We start from the raw sequence: 23,281 nt of genomic DNA, 5'->3' as shown, positions 1-23,281 counted from the left end.
GGACTTCCTCTGAAATTCATCCCTGGACCCACCCTTAAGCCAATATAGTGATAAGATACTGGTTCCAGACTCAAATAAAATCAATAAGATCCTGGAACCAACCTGAAACTGAAGTATTCCAAACTTGGACTGTAAGCCAAGGAATAAAGCCCTGAAATATGACTGAAATTGATATAGTCACATCTTGCTTACAGACTCAATGTGATACAGTTAGACCCTGGATTCATCCTGAGAATCAGTTGCTATCTCCCTGGCCACAGAGTGAAGTTGGTACATTTTGGCCCTGGACTCAGCCAAGAGCTGCTACTTATCAAACCTGGACCCACCCTGAAACCCACGCAGTGAGACCCTGGATCAAGCAGGAAACTGACATAGTCATATCTTCATTTTACATTCAAATGAATAAAGGCAGATCATGGGCTTATTCAAAATCTCAAATAGTCAGTCCTGGGATCCAGCTAGAAGTTGATATTATGCACCCTTTTATCCAGTCTGAAATCTTGCTACTAAGACTCTGGCCCAAGGTTCTATCTCCAGTAGTAAAAACATGCACCTTGCTTACAGGAAGAACACTGATATCTTGGATACTGCCTGTAACAAAAGCAGACAGACACTGGATCCAGTCTGAAGCTGATATTATTGAATGCTTTGCTGTTTTCAAAGCTGGAAAAGTAAGAACCTGGATCCAGCCTGAAACAGAAATACTAAGACCCAGAAACCATTATAGGGCTGATATAATTGCATAGTTTTCTCCTCCTGAAATTGAGCCTAATGGAGAAACACTATTAACCAGTCATTTTGGCTGCTTCTCTAAACGTGTACTCTTTTTGCCAGTAAAAATTGTTTCTTTCCCAGACCAGGATTTTATCTCTTTGTTAACTGAAATAACTGCCACAGAAAGCCAAGGTAAAATCAATTCTTTCCAACTGAGCCAGCTTACAAGCACTTGGCTTCCTGGAAGACTGGTTTACCAGCACTACAGCAGGAAATTAAAAATTATCCAGATAAAGAAAGCCCTGGTGTTCCCAGGTACCTCTCTTATCTCTCTTTCTTCCTCCGTTTTCCTTCTTGTTTCTTATTATCTTCCATCTCCATGTATGCTGTGCTCTTCTTGTTCAGTCTTTTCTTCTTGTACATTCCCTTCATTCTGCATGTTCCCATCTTGTTCAGTTATTTCTCCTCTGGTCTACTCTCCTATTCTCCTATCCATAGCCTCTTCTGCTAATGCTCTTCAGAAAATATCTTCCTCAATATTTACTAAAGAGTCCACTCTTTCTCATTGTTTTTCATCCTTGCATGCTTCTCCAGCCACACTTTTAACAAAACAACCTCTCCTAATGCCTGAATCTCAATCTGGACCCAAGCCTAGACAACAACCTCTTAGGCATTCAGAACTCAATGTTTCCCTCATTGAGTGTCAACCAGCTGTGATGTGGAAAGAAAGTTTCCAGGCTTTCTGGCTCTTCAAGACAGCTGCTGTTTCTCATGAAACAACAGGCACCTTTAGTCTAGCCGTATGTTTGAGTTAATATACTTGGTACAAAGACTCTTGCTGAACCCTAAAACCAGAGGTATTTTTAGGTTATGTCCTCAGACCTTTGCAAAACCAAAACCTAGGTTATTTTATGAATCAGCAGAGACGTCTAAATATTGAGAGAATATCTTATTTTTGCCAAACAGGATTTATGGGCTATATTTTATAAACAGAATTCTACTCAGAAAACAGTATGTTAAAGATAGTCTTGCTTCTTAGAAATGGTTTATTATTCCACCTGAGGTATATGAATATATACACACACTATTGGATAATAGTATAATATCTTGGATATAAATAATAAGATGTATTTTGTATATATATATATATTCTTTACATTATTATTTGAAAGGAAACTATGCAGATAACCTCTGTAGTATATCTAAAATTGTAGGATGAATAATGTATATTTCCAAGTAGTTTCTCAGAATTGAAGATACCGAATTTCCAAGCATATTCCTAAAAACCTAAAATTAGATTTTAGAACTGGGAGAGTAGTAACACTAATCTCAGTCTATTCCACATGTTTATTCCTTCTGCAGAGTGTGGATTATGCCCTGGCCATGTCACCCTCTGTCCCAACTGCTGGGAGGCATAAATTGGTGAATTCCTTTGGATACTTTCTATGCAACTGTCTTTCTCCCATTCTGTGCTGGCTCCATACTAAATGAACAGTGGATCTTTACCACAGCCAGATGTGCCAATTTTATGTAAGTTTAAGTAATTCATCTCAAGATTAAGATATCATTATAAAGCAATGACAACATTGAGATTATTAATGAATATCTTTCCCTTTGTGTGTGTGTGTGTGTGTGTGTGTGTGTGTGTGTCTGTGTCTGTGTGTGAGAGAGAGACAGAGAGAAAGAGATAGAGACAGGGTCTTGCTCTGTTTCCCAGGTTGAGTCCAGTGGCATATGATTCAGAGTAGCCTCAAACTCCCAAGATTAAGGGATTCTCCTACCTCTGACTCCTGCGTACATGGAACCACAGGCACAGACCACTGCATCTGGCTATTGTTTTTTGTGGCAGAAATAAAGTCTTAGGTTGTACACCTGGTCTCAAATGATACTTGAAAATAGTTTCTAAGGTAGTATTTGTACTTCAGTGCTTACCTGGACTTCATCTGATTCACGTGACCTCCAGGGCTTTATTCACATTTAAATGTGGAAATAATAAGACTTTTCTTGATTTTTTTTCCCCAGAAAAAGCTCAGGAGCCCTGGCCCTGGTCCAAGTGAGGCTTAGTCATCTTCTGGATTCTGCCCAAGTTCAGACTGTCAGCATTGAATGTGCCATACCCTACCTAGGTCCCAAGGGACCTCTGGGACCTGGGTTGATCTTCCTGAAGAAGCCAGTACATTTTCAACCCTTGGTCTTTCCTATATGACCAGAGGAAACTCTGGGACAGGAGAAATTTGTGTAACTATATGATCGTTGGCTACCTAGTTGGTCCTATATGAGGGTTCAGTAATGAAGAAGACAATGGGATAAAAGAGAAGCATGTTTGGAAAGAGAATAGTATCTTCACTTGAATAGTAAAAAATTTGTCTTTCTCTTCACTATACCTCTCTCTCTAATCTAGGCTAAGTTTGAAAACAAATGAACACAAACACCTCTTCTCTGTTTTCTATCAGGAAGTCCTGGAATTCTGGAGTTAGACTTTGAATTCTCAGCATCCTCAGGTGGGGGAGGGGTAGCTGAAGGGACAGGCTGATCAGACAACAAAGGCCCTGTGGGAGAGGAAGGTTGAGGAAGAGGTGGAGGGTCATCAGATTCAGAAAACTGTGGTAACTGTAGGGGGTCATGGGATTGGTATGTCAGTAGGAGGACACGTATCAAGGCCCAATCACCCAAAACAGTGAGGGGAACAGAATTCCCAGTGGAGACCAGTTCCTGGAATGTTGCACCAATGTGATCCCATAGTTGTACATCTAAGGTTTCTTTTTCAGGAAACCAAGGACGCTGTTCTTCCACTGCCCTGAATAGAGTGACCATATTTTCCATGGTTAATGGGACACCACCCTATTTAAACAAAAGTTTAATATAGCAGAGATAAGCATGATGTTTAGACTCCGTGTGACCCATAGTTAACCGGGACCATGCACAGACTACTCACCAGTTGTCAGGGAATTGAACAAACATTTCTGTGGACTGAACTGATGATGATTCTCTGCACCTACCAAAGGGAATCGGGTTCCCACATGCACTTGGGAAAAAAGAAAGACCACGTGGGTGCCAGATATCAGGGGAACAAGCCCCCAGTGTTTCAAGGTAGGTTCTTTTCTATTTTCCCTAAGTGTCAGCCGGTCTCAGAAATAAAGGGAAAGAGTACAAAAGAGAGAAATTTTAAAGCTGGGTGTCTGGGGGAGACATTACATGTTGGCAAGTTGCGTGATGACCCCTGAGCCACATAACAAGCAGGTTGTTATGGATTTCAAAAGGGGAGGGGTGTATGAAAAGTGTGTGGGTCACAGAAATCACAAGGGCAATAAAATATCACAAGGCAAACAGGGTCAGAGCAAGATCATAGGACCAGGCAAAATTAGAATTGCTGATTGATTAAGTTTCCTGTACCACTGGGCACACATTATCATGGATAACATCTTAGCAGGAGACAGGGTTTGAGAACAGACAACTGGTCTGACTAAAATTTACTGGGCAGGAATTTCCCAATCCTAATAAGCCTGGGGGTCCTACAGGAAACTGAAGATTATTTCATCCCTTATCTGCAACCATATAAGACAGACATTCCCAGATCAGCCATTTCAGAGACCTTCACCTGGGAATGCATTCTCTTTCTCAGGGCTGTTCCTTGCTGTGGAAAAAGAATTCAGCAATATTTCTCCTATTTGCTTTTGTAAGAAGAGAAATATGACACTGTGCTATCTGGCCCCGCAGGCAGTCAGGCCCACTGTTTATCTCCCTTGTTCCCTGAAAACCACAGCCATCCTGCTCCTTTTGGATGCCCAGATTTCACATCGTTCAAACACACATGCTCTTCAAACAATTTGTGCAGATAATGCAATCATCATGGGATCCTGAAGTGACATACATCCTCAGTTTAAGAAGATGACAGGATTAAGAGATTAAAGTAAATGCAGGCATAGGAAATTGTAAGAGTATTGATTGGGGAAGTGAAAAATGTCCATGAAATCTTCACAATTTATGTTCAGAGATTGCGGTAAAGACAGATGAAGAAAATTTAAAAGTATTAATTTGGGGAACAAAGAAATGTCCATGAAATCTTCACAATTTATGTTCTTCTGCCATGGCTTCAGCCAGTCCCTCTGTTTGGGGTCCCCAACTTCCTGCAACAGAGTATTCTTAAAGGAATTTGGCTAACACATTTCATCACTTCTTTTTTTGAGTACCTTACCTTTTGGTGGCCTGTCTGTGCAGCGCTGCTTGGGCTGTGGGGCTCCGTGTTCTTTAGTTTTCTGTGGATCATAAATTTCCTGTGAATTGGGAGGCAGGCAGAGACCCATCGGCATGAAAATCACATCCCCATCCAAAAAAAAAAAAAAACCACTCTTTTAGAAAAAAGGGGAGCACACCTTGCCAAAAAACAGACATCCCTGAGTGTTTCATTGTCCTCTGGCCAATGCTGGGAGAAACACTAGCAATCCTCTCCATAGGGCCCTTGAATTTTCCTAAAATTCAGGTCCCAGCTAAGCAGGTGCTTCACAATGTGAGGGAGCACTACTCCATCATCTTGGGTTTTCATTTTGGAACATAGAGTGTGAACTGCAACAAGGTCAGCTAGGGGTGAGGATTCAATCTTGTGAGAAGTGGATGGGATCCCACAACTTCACCTGCAAAAAAAAAAAAAAAAAAGAACAGAGATGACACAAAAGGTGCTTCCAACTCCAACCTGATATTCCCTTAATTTCACAAGCAGTCCACCCATGGCCTGGTGTTCATGTGAATGTACTCCAATGTGCAAGAAACATTTGTAGTGCAAATTGGGGCCGACATGGCAAACTTCCAATTTGAGGGCTTTCGTACCCGGAGCCAAATGGGAATTAAATGGTTTGATGCTGGGTGGGATGTGGCCTCCATACTTGCCTCTTGTTTCCTTGACTTCCATGTTTTTTGGCAGCATAGGTTTTCCTGTGTCTGGCTCAATGAATTTCACAATAAACATTTCCCAGTTCATCAAGAACAACCCTAATGGGAATCCATTGCATGAGTGTTTCTTTCTGAACACTGACACAATTTAATGACTGGGCAGCTTTGATACTTTTAAAACCGTAAATTCCCTTTACAGCAGCCAATAAGGAAACTCTTGTTCTGTCACTTCTATCAGGATTCTGCATGATTCCTGCAGGATGAGAAGCAGGCAGCCCTGTCTGGCTTTTGCCTGGTAATCTAGCCACTGATTTTTTTCATCTTCACGGTCTTCTCATTGTGGAGGGGTACCTTCATTGGGCTGTGGCTGGATGGGACTGCCTCTCGCCAAAGATAATTTTGCTGCCAGGGATTTCAAAGAGCAAAATGGACTTTTAGGAGTCTGGCTGCACTCCAGGTTTTGGGTCATTGTCCCAATGTGGGATATGAGGTTGTTTGCAATTTGCAGGAGGATTTTGGGTCCCCTGACAGGAAGCATTGAACATTCTTTGGACTCTAGCTCAATGCAGCTCATTCTCTCAGGTGAGCCTTGATTTTTCTTTGCTTTTATGGGCAACCCACAGCGTTCTTCAACAGCTCTACTGGGCATCCTTTTCAGGCTTGCCATCATCAAAGACGACCTCTGAGACATGGTCTCTACCTCATCTTCACCCATAAGAGGTCAGTCCAAGGTGTGAGAACATGGTTCAACTTTTGACTTGCCTTTGTCATGGTTTCTGCCTTTCTCTGAGAGCCCCTGAAAGGCCCAGGATGAACGGAGGGTCAAGAGTCCGGCCATCTTCACTGAAAAATGCCTCTGGGGTCTCAGGTACGATGCTGTCACCCAAAGAGCCCTCAACAAAACACCAGACTATATTCCAGTCACCATGGGACCTGATTCTTGCACACACCCATTCTGTTTTCGGAATGGAGTTCAAAGAGCAGTTTCCAGAGACCACCTCATGGTGACCCTCCTCCATCAGGATGAGACCACAGAGGTGGCCCAAGTGGGCCTAAGGTTGAGGTGTTTATGGTCCTGCCATGGGTTTTCACAGGCAGCCTTTTTCTCGATACAAGGCCAGCTCCGACTGTATCATTTTCCTCTGCTTAGGCAGACTGAATGCTCTTACAGCAGGGCTCCCAAGCCTGCCTCACAAATCTGCATGAGCTAGTCTCAGGGCACCAGGCCTGTGTGTGAACTCTGTCTCGAGTCACAGTGAATGTCACCATTGCCTAGTGACAAGTCCATGAGGCTTGACAGAGAAGGCCAAGGAGGAGTCCTCCATGGAGGTTTGTCAGCTGTGGTTTCTCGCCTGTTTTCTCTGTGGGATCCGTAGGATAGGCCCATAATCCTAGAAGAGGGCAGATGTGAGCCAGCCTGAAGAAATGTCAAGCAGAGCCCCCTGAATAAACTGCCAAATCCCTAAGGATCAAAAAGCATCTGCATGATGTGTAGATGTTGGAAGGGTGAGTCTTTTTTAAACTTGCCTTACTGTGATTTTAGGTACAGTCCGACTCTTTTCCTTGGGATTGCTCTCTCTCAGATGGGGCTTCCTACATAATCCTACAGCCTCAGGAGCTGCCGGGCTGTGTGTTTTTGTGGGAGTGTTGCAAGTGTTGGATGTCCACAAGTGTGTTTGCTATTGTGTTTGTGTGTGTGTGTGTCTGTGTTATGTGTGTGCCAGTAAGTGGAGTCTGCTTAAAGGAATGTGGCTAATGCACTTCAGTGCTTCTTTTTTTTTTGAGTTTACTAACATTTTGGTGGCCTGTCTGTGTGGCTCCGTGTTCTTTATTTTTCTGTGAATCATGAATCTGAAGTGAATTCAGAGGTAGGCCGAGACCTGTCAGTGACCAAGGTATCTCCCCTTGCAATAAAAAGTACTCTTCTAGAAAGAAGAGGAGAACACCATACCAAAAAAACAGACATTTCCAAGTGTTTCATTTTCCTGTGACCACCCCAGGAAGAGACACCAGCAATCTGGTCCACAGGGCCCCTATATTTACCTCAATTATATTCCCAGCTGAGTAGGTGCTTCACATTGCGAGGGGGCACTCCTCCCTCATCTTGGGATTTCATCTTCGGACATAGAGTGTCAGCAGAAATAAGGTCAGATACAGGTGAGGATACAATCTGGTGAGAAGTGGAAGGGGTCCTGCAAATTCACCTGCAAAAAGATAAGACAGATGACACAGAAGGTGCTTCCAACTTTATACCCGCCTTTCCTTAATTGCACAAACAGTACACACCATGGCCCAGTGTTCAGGTGGGAGTACTCCAGTGTGCAAGGAACATTTGGAATGCAAATTGAGAATATCCTGGCAAACTCCTGATTTGATGGCTTTCATACCCGGAGCCAAATGGGTGTGGAATGGATTGATGCTGTGTGGGTTGTGGTCTCCACAATTGCCTCTTCTTTTCCAGACTTCCATCTTCTTCACTGGTGTAGGGTTTCCCGGATCTGGCTCAATGATTTCTGCACTAAACGTTTCCTGGTTCATGGAGAATGATCCTTAGCGGAATCCATTGCGTGAGTGTTTTCTTCTAAATAATGTCATGTTTTAATAACTAGACAGTTTTGATACTTTCAAAATCATAAATTCCCGTTACAGCCACCAACAAGGAAACTGTTCCTCTCCCACTTCTATAGGAGGCCTGCATGATTCCTGTAGAAGGAGAAGCGGCCGGTGTGTGTGGGTTTTTCCTGGTAATCTAGGCTCTGCTTCATTAAATCTGCATGGCTGTCTCATTGTGGAGGGGCTCATTCACTGAGCTGTTGCTGGATGGGACTGCCTCTTGCCACAGATTGTATACAGCTCCTTGGGGTTTCAGAGACCAAAAGGGACTTCAAGTAGGCTGACTGTGCTCCAGGTTTTGGTCCATGGTCTCATTTTGGTGGCTGAGTCTTCTGACAGGAATCATTGAACATTGCTTGGACTCTAGCACAAGGCAGCTTGTTCTCTCAGGCAAGCCTTGTTTTTACTTTGCCTTCATGGAAAATCCACAGTGCCCCTTAACAGCACTGCTGGACACACTTTTCAGGCTTGCTATCGCCACAGACAGCCTCTGAGACACTGTCTCAACCTCATCTGCACCAATGAGAAGCCAGTCTGAGGTGTGAGAGAACTGCTCCACCTTAGACTTGCTTCTTTCGTGGTTCCTGCCTTTTCCAGAGAGCACCTGTGAGGCCCAGGATGAAGGGAGCACGTGAGATCAAGCTCAAGCATCTTTCACTGATGCCTGCCTCTGGGCTTTCAGGTTTAATTCTGTTACCCGAAGAACCCTCAACAACACAAAATATATATTCCAATCTCCATGGGACCTGATTGTTGCACACAACCTCTTTCAGAAATGGAGTCAGAAGAGCAGTTTCCAGTGACCACCTCACAGTCTTGAAATGCCTCCTCCTCCAGTGGGACCTAACCATGACGATGACCCAAAGAGACCCCGAGTTTGAGATTTTTAGGGTCTTGCAGTGGGTTTTCATAGGCATCCTTTTTCCTGATACAAGGCTGGCTCTGCCTGTAGCATTTTCCTCTGCTTAGTCAGGCTGACAGCTCCGACATCTGGGTGCCGGGGCCTGCCTCACGAATGTGCATGAGCTAGACTCAGGGCACCATGCCTCATTTTGAGTTCTGGCAAGTGTCACAATGAATGTCACTGTTGCCAAGAGACAAGTCCCTGCAGCTTGCGGAGAAAGAGTTCTCTGTGGAGGTGCACTGGTGGACTCTCACCTGTCTTCTCTGTGGGATCCGTGGAATAGTCCCATGATCCTAGGAGAGGGAAGATGTGAGTGAGCCTGAAGAAATGTCAAGCAGAGCCCCAGGAATAAACTGCAAAACCCCTATGGATACAAAATCTTCTGCAGGATTCCTTAGGCCTGCCTGGATGTTTTAGGGGTGAGTCTTTATGAAACTTGCCCCCCTGATATTTTTAGGTACAGCCTGCCTCTGTTCCCTGGGGTTGTTCTCTCCAAGGTGGGGCTTCCTGCAGAAACACACAGCCTCAGAAGCTGCTGGGCTGTGTGTTTCTTTGGGAGTGTTGTGAGTGTCGGATTTCTGCATGTGTTTGTGTGGCGTTGTGTCTTTGTGTGTGTGTGTGCCTGCAAATGGAGTCTGCTTAAAAGAATGTGGCTAACACCCTTCAGCACTTTTTTATTTGAGTATCTCAGCCTTTTGATGGCTTGCCTGTGTCACTTTGCTCTAGTTGCAAGGCTCTGTCTTCCTTATTTTTCTGTAGATCATGAATCCACCGTGTATTGGGAGGCAGGTCGAGACCTGCCAGCATCCAAATCCAGGGAGTGACAGGACCTAGCCATGGACCCTGGCACCACAAAAGGCCCATGACTACCTCTGCTTCTGTGACCCTTCCAGTCTACTCCTACAAATCCCTTGGCTTTTACCTCCACTCCCACTTCTATCTGGCCACACTTCATCTCTCTGCCACAGCCTCAGAGTAAGGCTCAAAAACTTGGTAGGAGAAGTAAAGGAAGAAGAGAATGGAAATAGAAAAGAATAGAGGGAAGGAGAGGGGAGAGAAAGCTCTTCCTGAGAAATGCATGAGTTTTTTATCTACCAAATCATAGAAATTATTTTCCTTTTGGCTTACAAAGGCATTTCATACTTGATATATGATTCAATTTCCATAGTATCCCTAAAGATTACTCTATGATATAGATCATATAACATGATTATTATAGTTATCTTAAATACATATTCTAATAGATAATTACAGCGGATTGATGAAGTTCTCATGGCAAAAGATGAATTGGCCTAACATTAAGACACACTCCTAACTCAAAGACATTTCTTTACTGCCACACAGTAGCTTACATTTGTAATAGAGTTATTTTAAATTAAGTGTATGTTAAGTTAAAGATATTATGATATTTGGGAACAGCATAGTAGTGTTGTCGGTGAGTAATGGGTTTTAAGTGCTGGTGTGCTGGAATGTATTACATTGCGATTATCAGTTTCTCCCTTCCCTTGGCTATCAAAAAACCTATCACAATATTAGCAATAGTTATTTCACATTAGTGTATGTCCACTTATTTCCTCGGAAATTGAGGGATCCCTTTTGATGTCGTGAATTAAATGTGCACTTAACCACAGCTATTTTACAGCTACCACCTATTGGCATAGCTAGAGTGAATAACACATGCAAAACATAAAGAGGGACATAATTATTTGCTGACATCCTCCAAAGTCTAATTTAAAGACAACACATAAGATCTTACTTATGCTTCTAATTTCGTCTATACTTCCTTACCCCTTCTATAGACAGGTTATCTTCACCATTTTTATCCCTCTCTATTTATATATTAACAAGCATTCTTTCAACCCAGTTTTCTGAGGAAATCTAAAATAATTTTAAAAATATGAGCTCTTTCCTAAATCTCAAACTTGAATTTTCTATTTAAACTATTGGTTTGGTATCTCACTAAGATTATAAGTTTATGAAGATAAGCCCCCTCCAATTTAGAGTTAGGTGCTTTATCTCCAAATTTTTCATCATTTATTTTCAAGTCATTGCATTTTTTGTTGCCTATCTACTTCAATGACTTCTAAGTGGCTAAAATCATAGATATATAAATGTTGCAATGCAGGAGAAAGTTGGAATGACTCTCAGTCATTTTGATTAAAGAAACTTAAGCTAGGACATATGGAAACTATGAATGGAAAGATAAAAGAGGAACACTTCTTTTCAAGAAAAATGCATAAACACAAAATAGGTAGAAGTTTGTCTTTGCTAGTCATATTTAACAAAGCTGACTCGGTTAGCAGAAATAGGAGGGATTTAAAACTTCAAAAAAATGGTCTACGGATGGCAATTCTATTCAGATTGGCACAATTAGCTTATTTTTTCTTCTCAGCTTTGGCAGATCAGATTTCTCTGCTACATGCCATGCCTTGGCAGGCTGGGATCATCAGCTGCGGCAGTCAGGTCTGCAGTGCTTCCATAGTTAGCAGCTTTTGGGTTCTCACAGCTGCCCCCTGTGTCAGGAACATGTAAGATTTTGCCTGCCTCTTCCCATACTCTGTAATTCATTATCCCATAATTACATTGCTGAAGGTTTCTCTGTCAAACTTCACTTCTATAATGCATGACCATCTCACTTATACAGATAACATTTTTGTTTTAGACTAAAAAGAAATTGTCTCACTGTGTTTGGCTTGCTAATACCTCTGTTAGTTAATTCCTCTGCAATCCCATCGTCTGTGGACTCTTTATTCACAGATTTCTAATTTCTCTGAAGATGAGCTAGGGACCTTGTGTATCACGACTAAAGAAATATGCTGGAAAGCCTGATGTAGGTTCAAAGTTCAGGTTTTCTAATGCATGTACTATAATAAATCTTTGCCTATGCACAAAGGAATCCTGAAGACACTGCTTTGATTCTAGGCCTGAGGCACCCGGGGGCACCACTGAGGGTTGTGAAGGTGTCTACCATTCTACTGCATGAGAGGTTCTGGTTGGTGAGTGGGGCAACAAGAAATGACCTGGCATTGCTGCTCCTCCAAGATGTCCAGACTCCCATTTGGCTCTTTGCACCCTTGGGATATCTGAAGAACGTGAATAGTTCAGAATGCTGGCTTTCTGGGCCACAGATTATTATACTAGGTCAGTGGTTAGATTTCTTATTAGGGTAGCAGTTCTAAAAAATGAGGTTCATATTTTTAATATTATGGTTCAAGGAATAAGTATAATCACAATTGTATACATTACTAATTATAAGATATTTAATCCACATAAGAGACCCACTGGGAGATTCGTTTTTGCTTTATAACATGATGGTTCTGATGATAACTTCATAGGCTTTTATATCTGAAAACAATTATATGAGGATCTTTCTCTGTACAGTCAATTTTGCAAACTAAAGTAGAAATGATTTGCTTTCCAACTATTTGCTAACTTCAAAACAAAGGAAAATAAGTTTTTTGTTTTGTTTTGTTTTTACCTCTTTATGAAAATTAAGCCTAAATTTACTTGGAATTTGGAATTTCATAAGTAAAAATTTACTTGTTACTTTTGAAGAGTAGAATTTAAAAAGTGATTAAAGTGTCACGATGCTGTCCACAGTGGCTCAGTCCTGTAATTCCTGCACTTTGGGAGCTTGATCTAGGAGAACTCTTTGGGCCAAGGCATTTGATACCCATCTGGGCAATATAACAAGACTTCATCACTGAACAACAACAGCAAATAGTCTGGTGTAGTGTTGCACACATGTCATCCCAGCTATGTGGGAGGCTGAGACAGGAAGATAGCTTGAGACCGGGAGGCTGAGGCTGCAGTGTGTGAAGACGGTGCCAATACACTCCAGCCTGAGTGACCAAGCAAAACTTATCTCAAAAAATTGGGGGCTGGTGTGGTGACTCATGCCTGTAATCCCAGCACTTTGGGAGGCTGAGACCGGTAAATCTCCTGAAGTCAGGAGTTTGAGACCAGTCCGATCAACCTGGGGAAAACCCACCTCTACTAAAAACACAAAATCAGCCAGGGGTGGTGGTGTGTGTCTGTAATCCCAGCTACTCAGGTGGCTGAGGCAGGAGAATTGCTTGAACTGGAGAGGCAGAGGTTGCATTGAGCCGAGATCAGGCCACTGCATTCCAGATTGATTGACAGAGCTAAACTCCATCTCAAAACAAACAAAAAAAAGTCACTAGAAAGAGAATGAAATAGATAAATATGAGATATAAAGTGTTAATGGTGATAAAATAAACCAAATTTCTTTTTATAAGTTATACATTCAAGTTTAAAGTAATGACGAGACTGTGATAAGACAAACATGGTTTTATCTCAATACTTAGTGTTTAAATGTAACGTGTTCTTTAGGATAGTTATAATCCATTTTTCTTTCTAGGAGAGGTGATGAGAATCCAGAAATGTTAAAGATGCAAGTGATGGAAGCTTCCAGCTGTGCTCACCTGTACTCTGGCATAGGCAGTTCCATTGTTTGCTTCATTACTGAGGCCAAAGACTCTAATGCAAATGTGGTACACAGTCAAATTTTTTTTCTACCTACATGTTAGAGACTATAACTTTGTCCCTATATAAAAGGGTATACAGCATATGATAAATTCAATAAGTTTAATGATAAAATAAATGATAAATGATAAATTTAAGTGGATCACTGACAGGAAACCATTTTATTTTAATTTTATTTATTTTTTATTTTTTTATTCTATTTTATTTTATTATTATTATACTTTAAGTTTTAGGATACATGTGCACAACGTGCAGGTCTGTTACATACGTATACATGTGCCATGTTGATGTGCTGCACCCATTAACTCATCATTTAGCATCAGGTATATCTCCTAATGCTATCCCTACTCCCTCCCCCCACCCCACAATAGTCCCTGGTGTATGATATTCCCCTTCCTGTGTCCATGTGTTCTAATTGTTCAATTCCCACTTGTGAGTGAGAACATGAGGTGTTTGGTTTTTTGTCCTTGTGATAGTTTGCTGAGAATCATGGTTTCTGCTTCATCCATGTCCCTACAAAGGACATGAACTCATCATTTTTTACGGCTGCATAGTATTCCATGGTGTATATGTGCCATATTTTCTTAATCCAGTCTATCATTGTTGGACATTTGGGTTGGTTCCAAATCTTTGCTATTGTGAATAGCGCTGCAATAAACATATGTGTGCATGTGTCTTTATAGCAGCATGATTTATAATCCTTTGGATATATACCCAGTAATGGGATGGTTGGGTAAAATGGTATTTCTAGTCCTAGATCCCTGAAGAATCACCACACTGACTTCCACAGTGGCTGAAATAGTTTACAGTCCCACCAACAATGTAAAACTGTTCCTATTTCTCCACATCCTCTCCAGCACCTGTTGTTTCCTGACTTTTTAATGATTGCCATTCTAACTGGTGTGAGATGGTGTCTCGTTGTGGTTTTGATTTGCATTTCTCTGATGGCCAGTGATGATGAGCATTTTTTCATGTGTCTGTTGGCTGAGTAAATGTCTTCTTTTGAGATGTGTCTGTTCATATCCGTCACCCACTTTGTGATGGGGTTGTTTTTTTTCTTGTAAGTTTGTTTGAGTTCATTGTAGATTCTGGATATCAGCCCTTTGTCAGATGAGCAGATTGCAAAAATTTTCTCCCATTCTGTAGGTTGCCTGTTCACTCTGAGGGTAGTTTCTTTTGCTATGCAGAAGCTCTTTAGTTTAACTAGATCCCATTTGTCAATTTTGGCTTTTGTTGCCATCACTTTTGGTGTTTTAGTCATGAAGTCCTTGCACATGCCTATGTCCTGAATGGTATTGCCTAGGTTTTCTTCTAGGGTTTTTATGGTTTTAGGTCTAACATGTAAGTCTTTAATCCATCTTAAATTAATTTTTGTGTAAGGTGTAAGGAAGGGATCCAGTTTCAGCTTTCTACATATGCCTAGCCAGTTTTCCCAGCAACATTTATTAAATAGGGAATCCTTTCCGCATTGCTTGTTTTTCTCAGGTTTGTCAAAGATCAGATAGTTCTAGACATGCGGCATTATTTCTGAGGGCTCTGTTCTGTTCCATCAGTCTATATCTCCATTCTGGTACCAGTACCATGAGTTTTGGTTACTGTAGCCTTATAGTATAATTTGAAGTCAGGTAGCATGATGCCTCCAGCTTTGTACTTTTGGCTTAGGATTGACCTGGCAATGTGGGCTCTTTTTTGGTTCCATATGAACTTTAGTTTTTTTCCAGTTCTGTGAAAAAAGTCATTGGTAGCTTGATGGGGATGGCATTGAATCTATAAATTACCTTGGGGAGTGTGGCCATTTTCACAATATTGATTCTTCCTGCCCATGAACATGGAATGTTCTTCCATTGGTTTGTATCCTCTTTTATTTCATTGAGCAGTAATTTGTATTTCTCCTTGAAGAGGTCCTTCACATCCCTTGTAAGTTGGATTCCTAGGTATTTTATTCTCTTTGAAGCGATTGTGAATGGGAGTTCACTCATGATTTGGCTCTCTGATTGCCTGTTATTGGTGTATAAGAATGCTTGTGATTTTTGCACATTGATTTTGTAATCTGAGAGTTTGCTGAAGTTGCTTATCAGCTTAAGGAGATTTTGGGTTGAGACGATGGGGTTTTCTAGATATACAATCATGCCATCTGCAGACAGGGACAATTTGACTTCTTATTTTCCTAATTGAATACCCTCTATTTCCTTCTTCTGCCTGGTTGCTCTGGCAGAACTTCCAACACTATGTTGAATAGGAGTGGTGAGAGAGGGCATCCCTGTCTTGTGCCAGTTTTCAAAGGGAATGCTCCCAGTTTTTGCCCATTCAGTATGATATTGGCTGTGGGTTTGTCATAGATAGCTCTTATTATTTTGAGATACGTCCCATCAATACCTAATTTTTGAGAGTTTTTAGCATGAAGCGTTGTTGAATTTTGTCAAAGGCCTTGTCTGCATCTATTGAGATAGTCATGTAGTTTTTGTCTTTGGTTCTCTTTATATGCTGGATTACATTTATTGATTTTTGTATGTTGAACCAGCCTTGCATCCCAGGGATGAAGCCCACTTGATCATGTTGGATAAGCTTTTTGATGTGCTGCTGGATTTGGTTTGCTAGTATTTTACTGAGGATTTTTGCATCAATGTTCATCAAGGATATTGATCTAAAATTCCCTTTTTTTGTTGTGTCTCTGCCATGCTTTGGTATCAGGATGATGCTGGCCTCATAAAATGAGTTACGGAGGATTCTCTCTTTTTCTATTGATTGGTATAGTTTCAGAAGAAATGGTACCAGCTCCTCCTCTTACTTCTGGTAGAACTCAGCTGTGAATCCATCTGGTCCTGGACTTTTTTTGGTTGGTAAACTATTAATCATTGCCTCAGTTTTGGAGCCTATTATTGGACTATTCAGAGATTCAACTTCTTCCTGATTTAGTCTTAGGAGGGTGCACATGTCGAGGAATTTATCCATTTCTTCTAGATTTTCTAGTTTATTTGAGTAGAGGTGTTTATAGTACTCTTTGATGGTAGTTTGTATTTCTGTGGGATCAGTGGTGATATCTCGTTTATCATTTTTATTGCATCTCTTTGATTCTTCTCTCTTTTCTTCTTTATTAGTCTTGCTAGGGGTCTATCAATTTTGCTGATCTTTTCAAAAAACCAGCTCCTGGATTCACTGATTTTTTGAAGGGATTTTTATGTCTCTATTTCCTTCAGTTCTGCTCTGATCTTAGTTATTTCTTGCCTTCTGCTAGCTTTTGAATGCGTTTGCTCTCGCTTCTCTAGTTCTTTTAATTGTGATGTTAGGGTGTCAGTTTTAGATCTTTCCCGCTTTCTTTTGTGGGTATTTAGTGCTATCAATTTCCCTCTACACACTGCTTTGAATGTGTCCCAGTGATTCTTGTATGTTGTGTCTTTGTTCTCATTGGTTTCAAAGAATATCTTTATATCTGCCTTCATTTCGTTATGTACCCAGTAGTCATTCAGGAGCAGGCTGTTCAGTTTCCATGTAGTTGAGCAGCTTTGAATGAGTTTCTTAATCCTGAGTTCTATTTTGATTGCACTATGGTCTGAGAGACAGTTTGTTATAATTTCTGTTCTTTTACATTTGCTGAGGAGTGCTTTATGTCTTTAATTATAGAAAAAAATCTGAAAAAATTTTGTTTTTAATCTGTGAGTTTTCTTACATGGTTTATTAATCTCTAGTCTTACTAAATAGCTAGTATGCTGCTCTTGAAACAAATTAGACATTTTATATAATTCCGGTATTCTAATAATAATAGCTTTACATCTCAGAGTTTAAAACAAGTACCATCTTTTTCTATTTCCCCAATTAAAATAACTTTTTTAAGGTTTAATCTTCAGTGATTTTTGTAGTAATATTTTTGAATGTATTTGATTAGGATGATTCACTTATGTACATATCTGATGTCTCACTTTCTTCTGAATACATCTTTTGTTATCCACTTATTAGATCTAAGGTTAAGAAGTTGGAATAGGGATTTAAATCCAAATGCTACATTTGAATTTACAGGAGTCAGTGAGTTCAGGAAGTGTCATTATGTGCAGACCAATATCTGGCAATGGCAGTTGGAGACAAATAGGCTTCACCAGTCTCAAAGCCCTAGCTACTACCATAAGTCAACACTTCTCCTGGATCTTATCTACTTCAGCAAAGGAAGGCTACCCACTAAACCAGGCCCATGTGCTTTGGGTGAAAACTCCTAAGTCCTCTAGCCTCCTTAAACAGCCAAGCACACTGCCACTTTCTTCAATAACAATTACTGCAGCCCTGAGACTTTGGTAGCCTAGTGACTATAACTAGTGATGCTACAGTCTGGTCACAGTGTGATAAAACACCAGAGCAACAACAACAAAATATTGACTTAAGCCTTCTAAAATCTCTAAATATACCTTCAATAAATATGTTTTTTGCTACATAACAACTGCTTTCTACTTCCTGGACTAATGCTTGGCCTTGGATTGTTTTCATTCTTGAAATTGATTCAAAATTGTATATTTAACATGAAGGTGAATACAGAATTTCATGCGTCAGCAAATAATATTTTCAAAATGATGCAAAATACGAATGTGAAATTGTATTTTTGAAGTTTACTATTCTTTCAAATTATATTCTAACACCTACCCACTCACACAATTTTTTATAACGATCTGCATGTTCTTTTCAGGTGGGAGAAAAACAGTATCAGAGTTCTTAATAATTTATAAAAGACAGAATGACAATACTATACAAGGTTTAATCAATTCACAATATTGTATTTACTGAATGAAAAACATTACTTTTAAAATCTTACTAAAGTATTAAGTAAATAAAGTATATGATTTCAATAACTCTAAAATACACATACATGAAGAAAATAGAACAAGGATTAAAATACATAAACAAACACATGAGGCCTGGTGTGGTGGCCCACACCTGGAAACCCAGCATTTTGGGAGGCCAGTGTGGTTGGATCACTTGAGGTCAGGAGTACAAGACCAGCCTGGCAAATATGGTGAAGCCCAGTCTTGACTAAAAATACGAAAATTAGCTGGACATGGTGGCATGCACCTGTAATCTCAGCTCCTCGGAAGGTTGAGGTAGGGGAATCCTTGAAGCTGGGAGGCAGAGGTTGCGGTGAGCTGAGATCATGCCACTTCACTCCAGCCTGGGTGACATAGTGAGACTCTATCTCAAAAGAAACAAACAAACAAAGAAACACCCCAAAAACTAATGAATAAAAAAAAATCAGTACTAGAAAAAGTGCTCACAGGAAACTCACATATCTGACAGAACACAAAATTCCTTTAAAACAAAAGTTCCAGAAGGGGCAAATAAGAAAACAAATTTAACATCTCATATATAGAGTACAAATAGTAAACTGAAAAGAACCACGGGGGGAAAAATCAAAGTTTACAACTAGTTCTCTAAAAGAAGCTGAAAATCCCTCAAAAACTTCCTAGTGTCCATGTCTCTGTATTGCGAAAACGATCATAAAAATTTCCAGGAGTAGAACAATAAAAATGTATCTTACAACTTCATAAACACTTCAAGTCTCACATACAAATTGTAATGGAAAATGGATCAGTCTGCAGTTTTTTCATACAGTTATGAACAAATTATATTTCCGCATAATTAAATTTGTTTTTTCAATATTCTAAGAAATTAACTTTTATATTAACAGTAGGTGATGTAACAAAGCAGGTCTTTATCAAGATAACTGACACTGGATGTCCATGGCATTACTCAGGTGGGTCTTAATTCCCAGCCAGATTCCCTCCCTGGACACACACTGAGGGTCCCCATCCATTTTGTAATCTCTTAACATTTCCTCCCCCGGAGGAAACTCTAAAATACAAGTACATGGAGAATGTAGAACATTTCCTCACACTGGAGCCCAGTGTTGTCTTCCAGATTCCCTGTGCAGTGGCCTGTCTTATCTGGGAAGGAAGGGCAGTTGGAGTGAAAATGACAGAGGGGAGAATGCATATCAGGGGAGCCTGGGCTCCTTGAAACAGAACATGACGGGCCTGGGAGAACCATTCCGAAAGGACGTAGACCTAGAAGGGCCTCAGGTAGACATCCGCACAGGGAGGGAGGGGGCCCTGGTTGAGCTCAAACTGAGCCCCAGTGGGTAGGAGGCCTCAAGGCAGACGAGGGAGGTGGTGCGTGATGATAAGACAGCTATCCCTTAAGCCTTGCTTCTCACCCACTGACTTTAGCCACATATGCATCATAGGTAGCTTAGGGTTCCCCAATCCTTAAATGTGGGTGTTACAGTTCCCTTATGGGCCCTTCTGCCCCAACCCATGGATGGCGTGGGATTGCTCACTGCAGTCTCCTCCATGATCCTTGGGTTCTCCAAGTAGGGCACAGATCCAGGACTCAAAGGCCTTTCAGTTCACATCCCTAGGCTCCTTGCCTGGCCTCCTCTCTGTTCCCTCTCTAATGCTGTCCCTCCCCTCCCTGGGGTAGAACTGCAAGGGATTGAGCCATAGGCCCTGGCTGATGATGTGGAGGAATGTAGAAGGGGGTCCACTACAGGTCACTTCAGGGTTCAAAGCCAGTTCCCCAAAGGCCAAGGAAAGACCAGTGAGGTCCTTTCCATGATGCCCCTTGGCAGACTCGACCTCAGAAATCCTGCAAAAACCCAGGCAGTCATGTTCAGCCAACCAACTGAACAAGCTCAGGTAGGCCATATTCTGCCTGCAGCTGGAGGCTTGACCTTCACGATCCCAGAACCAGTGGACTGCAGTGGAATGAGACACCCTGTATCCTGGAGGCAGAAGAGCCAGGAAGGTTCAAGCCAGGCTGACCCTCTCACACACCAGCTCCCCTACCATGCTGGGAGGCATTCCTTACCAAGGATGCCAACACAATACTCCTGAATGATCACTTCACTGTGGAAGTAAAGGTTGTGATGAAAGTAAATCTTCTTCCTGCGGCCAGTAACCTGGATGTCTGTGTTCCTCCATCTGCCTGACCAAGAAGGAGAAAGAGGATGGACTCAATGGGACCATTTCATCTAGCGGGGCTGAGGTGGCCTGCTAGCTGGAGTGAAGCATGAGTTTCCCCTTCCCAGCTCTGCCACTGAGACACCACCGGGGCCCAGGGGGACCTCAAGCTGACTCAGACACCAGACCCCTCCCATAGCCCCCAGCTCCCCAGCCTGACCATCATGTAGCACAGCAGGACTTCATTATGGTTTCTGACCCATGCCGACATCTGGGTGTGCCAAACAATCTACCTCTGGTCAAGGAGCCTCCAGATGATTGGGTGGGCAAGCCTCGTGAAACCCTGCAATTTGCAAGAGCACAGAGAATGTGGAGCAGGGCTATATCCCAGACATATGGCCTGTCACCCTCCCTTGTTTATCCTCTGCCTCTGTCTGGAGAGGAAGCAACGTCACAACTATGGTTGTTTTTGGGGTGGGTGGAGCCAGGCCAAGACAGCTGAGCTGACCCCGGACCGGAGGCGGAATAAGTGGGCAGGTGGTTGCAGCTTAGGGGCAGGGGGCGGGGTGATGTGAGGCGATTGCTTACTCAGGGTTCATGAGCTGCAGGAGGCCCTGGTGTGCAGGGTGCTGGACATGCTCTGCTGATGTCCGGGTGTATGGTGTCCTCTTATCCCGGTCTTCCTGAGGGTTGGGCCTGTACACTTGAGGGAAGCCCTGTAGGTAGAATGGGCTGCAGCGTTGTGCCTCGTGCTCCCCCTGGGGCTCGCGTGGGTGCAAAGGAGGTTATATATGCTCAGGGCCTACACCGCTTTGGGTGCAGCGCCGGCAGAGGGAAGAAAGCATACTGGGGAGCTGGTGCCTGCCTTGTGGAGGTCAGCAGCCCGATGCACGGCGAACCCGAGTCTTCAGCACCTTGTGTTTCTGGGGTGAGCCTGTTGGAAACAGGCACTCAGAGCGGGGGTGGTTCAATGGCTGGCACGGGCGTGCGGACTCCCCTTCCTCCAGGGCATTTCCCAAGGAAACGTACCCTTTAACTTTCCGCTGTGAGTGAAGGGCCCTTGGTACTGCGATTCTCCCTTGTGAGTGCCGTGCTTGGCTCCCCTTCCCTACCACGTACTCTCACGGCTCCCACTAGCAAGCTGGCCTCTGATCTGCAGAAACCTGGCCTCGACTCCCACCCTGTCCCCCATCTCCTGCCTCCTGGCTGACCCCTTGCGCCTCCCACCTGGCTCCTCCCCCCACCCAGCCCCCATTCCCCCCCCCGAAGCCCGATGCCTAATCCCCTGCTGCTAGCCATCCCAAATCGGCAGCTGCAAAGATATGGCTCTGGCCCAGAAGCCGGAGATGCCCTGTGGCCTTGGGCATTCACGGAGCCCAGCTCCAAGTGAAGGATCTCCAGCAAGTCCATTGACTCCCCAGGTATGCTGGGTCCAGGGCCAGGCTTGCCCGCTGGTTCACCTTCTGCCACTCCACGTCGGTCTTCTCCTCAACCACCACCTCCACCTCAGCCGTTATGTCTTCCAACCATCAGCACCACCTCCTCTTCCAAGGCTGCGTCCTTGCTCTGTGCCCCGGCTGTCCTCTCCAGCAGAGCCTCCAGCCTGAACACTGTGCCCCTCTGGTGCTCCCGCAGACCCGGGCCTATGGAGTCCAGCCAATCCTCGTCACCCCGAGGCTCTGGGGGCCGCTCCTCAGGAGGCCCCCTCCCCAAAAGGCCCATGGGCAGCGACCTGCTGAGAACCTAGTCCCACACCTATGTGGACCCAGGTTTCCTAAGGAGTCCCGATGGGCCCGCAGATTGCAGCACTCGCCTTGGGGCTCAAGTCCCCTGCAGGGTCAACTGCGCACAGGAGCTCGGGAGCCAGAGGAGGAGGACCTGGGCTTGCAGAGCCCCACCAGCAGGCACGGAAGCTGCTGCTGCGCGTGTGGGAGCCTCTGGATCAGCAAGGCAGTGCACAACAGCATGCACGCAGGCCGTCGATGGCCAGTCCTGGAGGCTGGCCTCCTGTTTGCCCAGGGCATAGGACAAGAGGCCCTTTGGAATGCTCCTTGGAATACAGCTTCCTCAGGGAGGAAGCATGGAACGCGGAGCCTGTATTTGCTTAGGCCTGGGAGAGTGCGAGCCGGGGTTCTGGCCTCTGGAGCAGACGAATTCCACCTCAGCATAATCAGGTGACTTTCCTCCCATGCTCCGCCCCGACCCCCTTTCCCCGGGACACCCGCCGCCGCCCTCATCCCAGCAGCCAGAGTGAGTTCTCTGGATCTGCAATATTCCATACCACCTACCTGGCCTGCCTAATGAAGTGAGATGTTTCACTGTGGGTCAATGATTTGTTCCCTGTGGGTCAATGATTTGCCACACTCAGGATGTCAGTTAGGGCACAGGGCTTCCATACCCACAGTTCCAAAGGCCACGCCGCCTGCGTGTGCCTGGACACAGAGCTACCTGGCACAAGCTCCGAGGGCTTCTCAGAGGAGGCTTAACCCAGGAGGCTGGGACTGCAGGCCAACCTGGGTTGGTGCAGCCCAGGGAGGGGCCCACATCCTTGCACTGATTGGCCACGCAGGGAGGCCGGCGGTCTTGGCACGGCTCCCGGAGCCCTTTGAGTGCAGTCCATTAGGAGGTGTCTGGAAGCCTGGGGCTGGCGCCCTGAGGGACCGCCGACCCACAAGCTCTAGTAAGGGCAGCGGCAGGGTTCCTGTGGCGTGGGTCGGGCAGC

At 43.5% G+C, this 23,281-nt stretch overlaps 1 pseudogene; it reads right to left on the bottom strand.

Annotated features, from left to right (window-relative positions):
* LOC129530205 (centriole and centriolar satellite protein OFD1-like) overlaps window positions 1-23,281 on the bottom strand; it is an 812,440-nt pseudogene that overhangs the window by 248,760 nt on the left and 540,399 nt on the right.

This window comes from Gorilla gorilla, chromosome Y, assembly GCF_029281585.2.
Source record: "Gorilla gorilla gorilla isolate KB3781 chromosome Y, NHGRI_mGorGor1-v2.1_pri, whole genome shotgun sequence".
Classification (NCBI taxonomy): domain Eukaryota; kingdom Metazoa; phylum Chordata; class Mammalia; order Primates; family Hominidae; genus Gorilla; species Gorilla gorilla.
The sequence above is the reverse complement of the archived record's forward strand: the minus strand, read 5'-3'. Positions and strand labels throughout refer to the sequence as shown.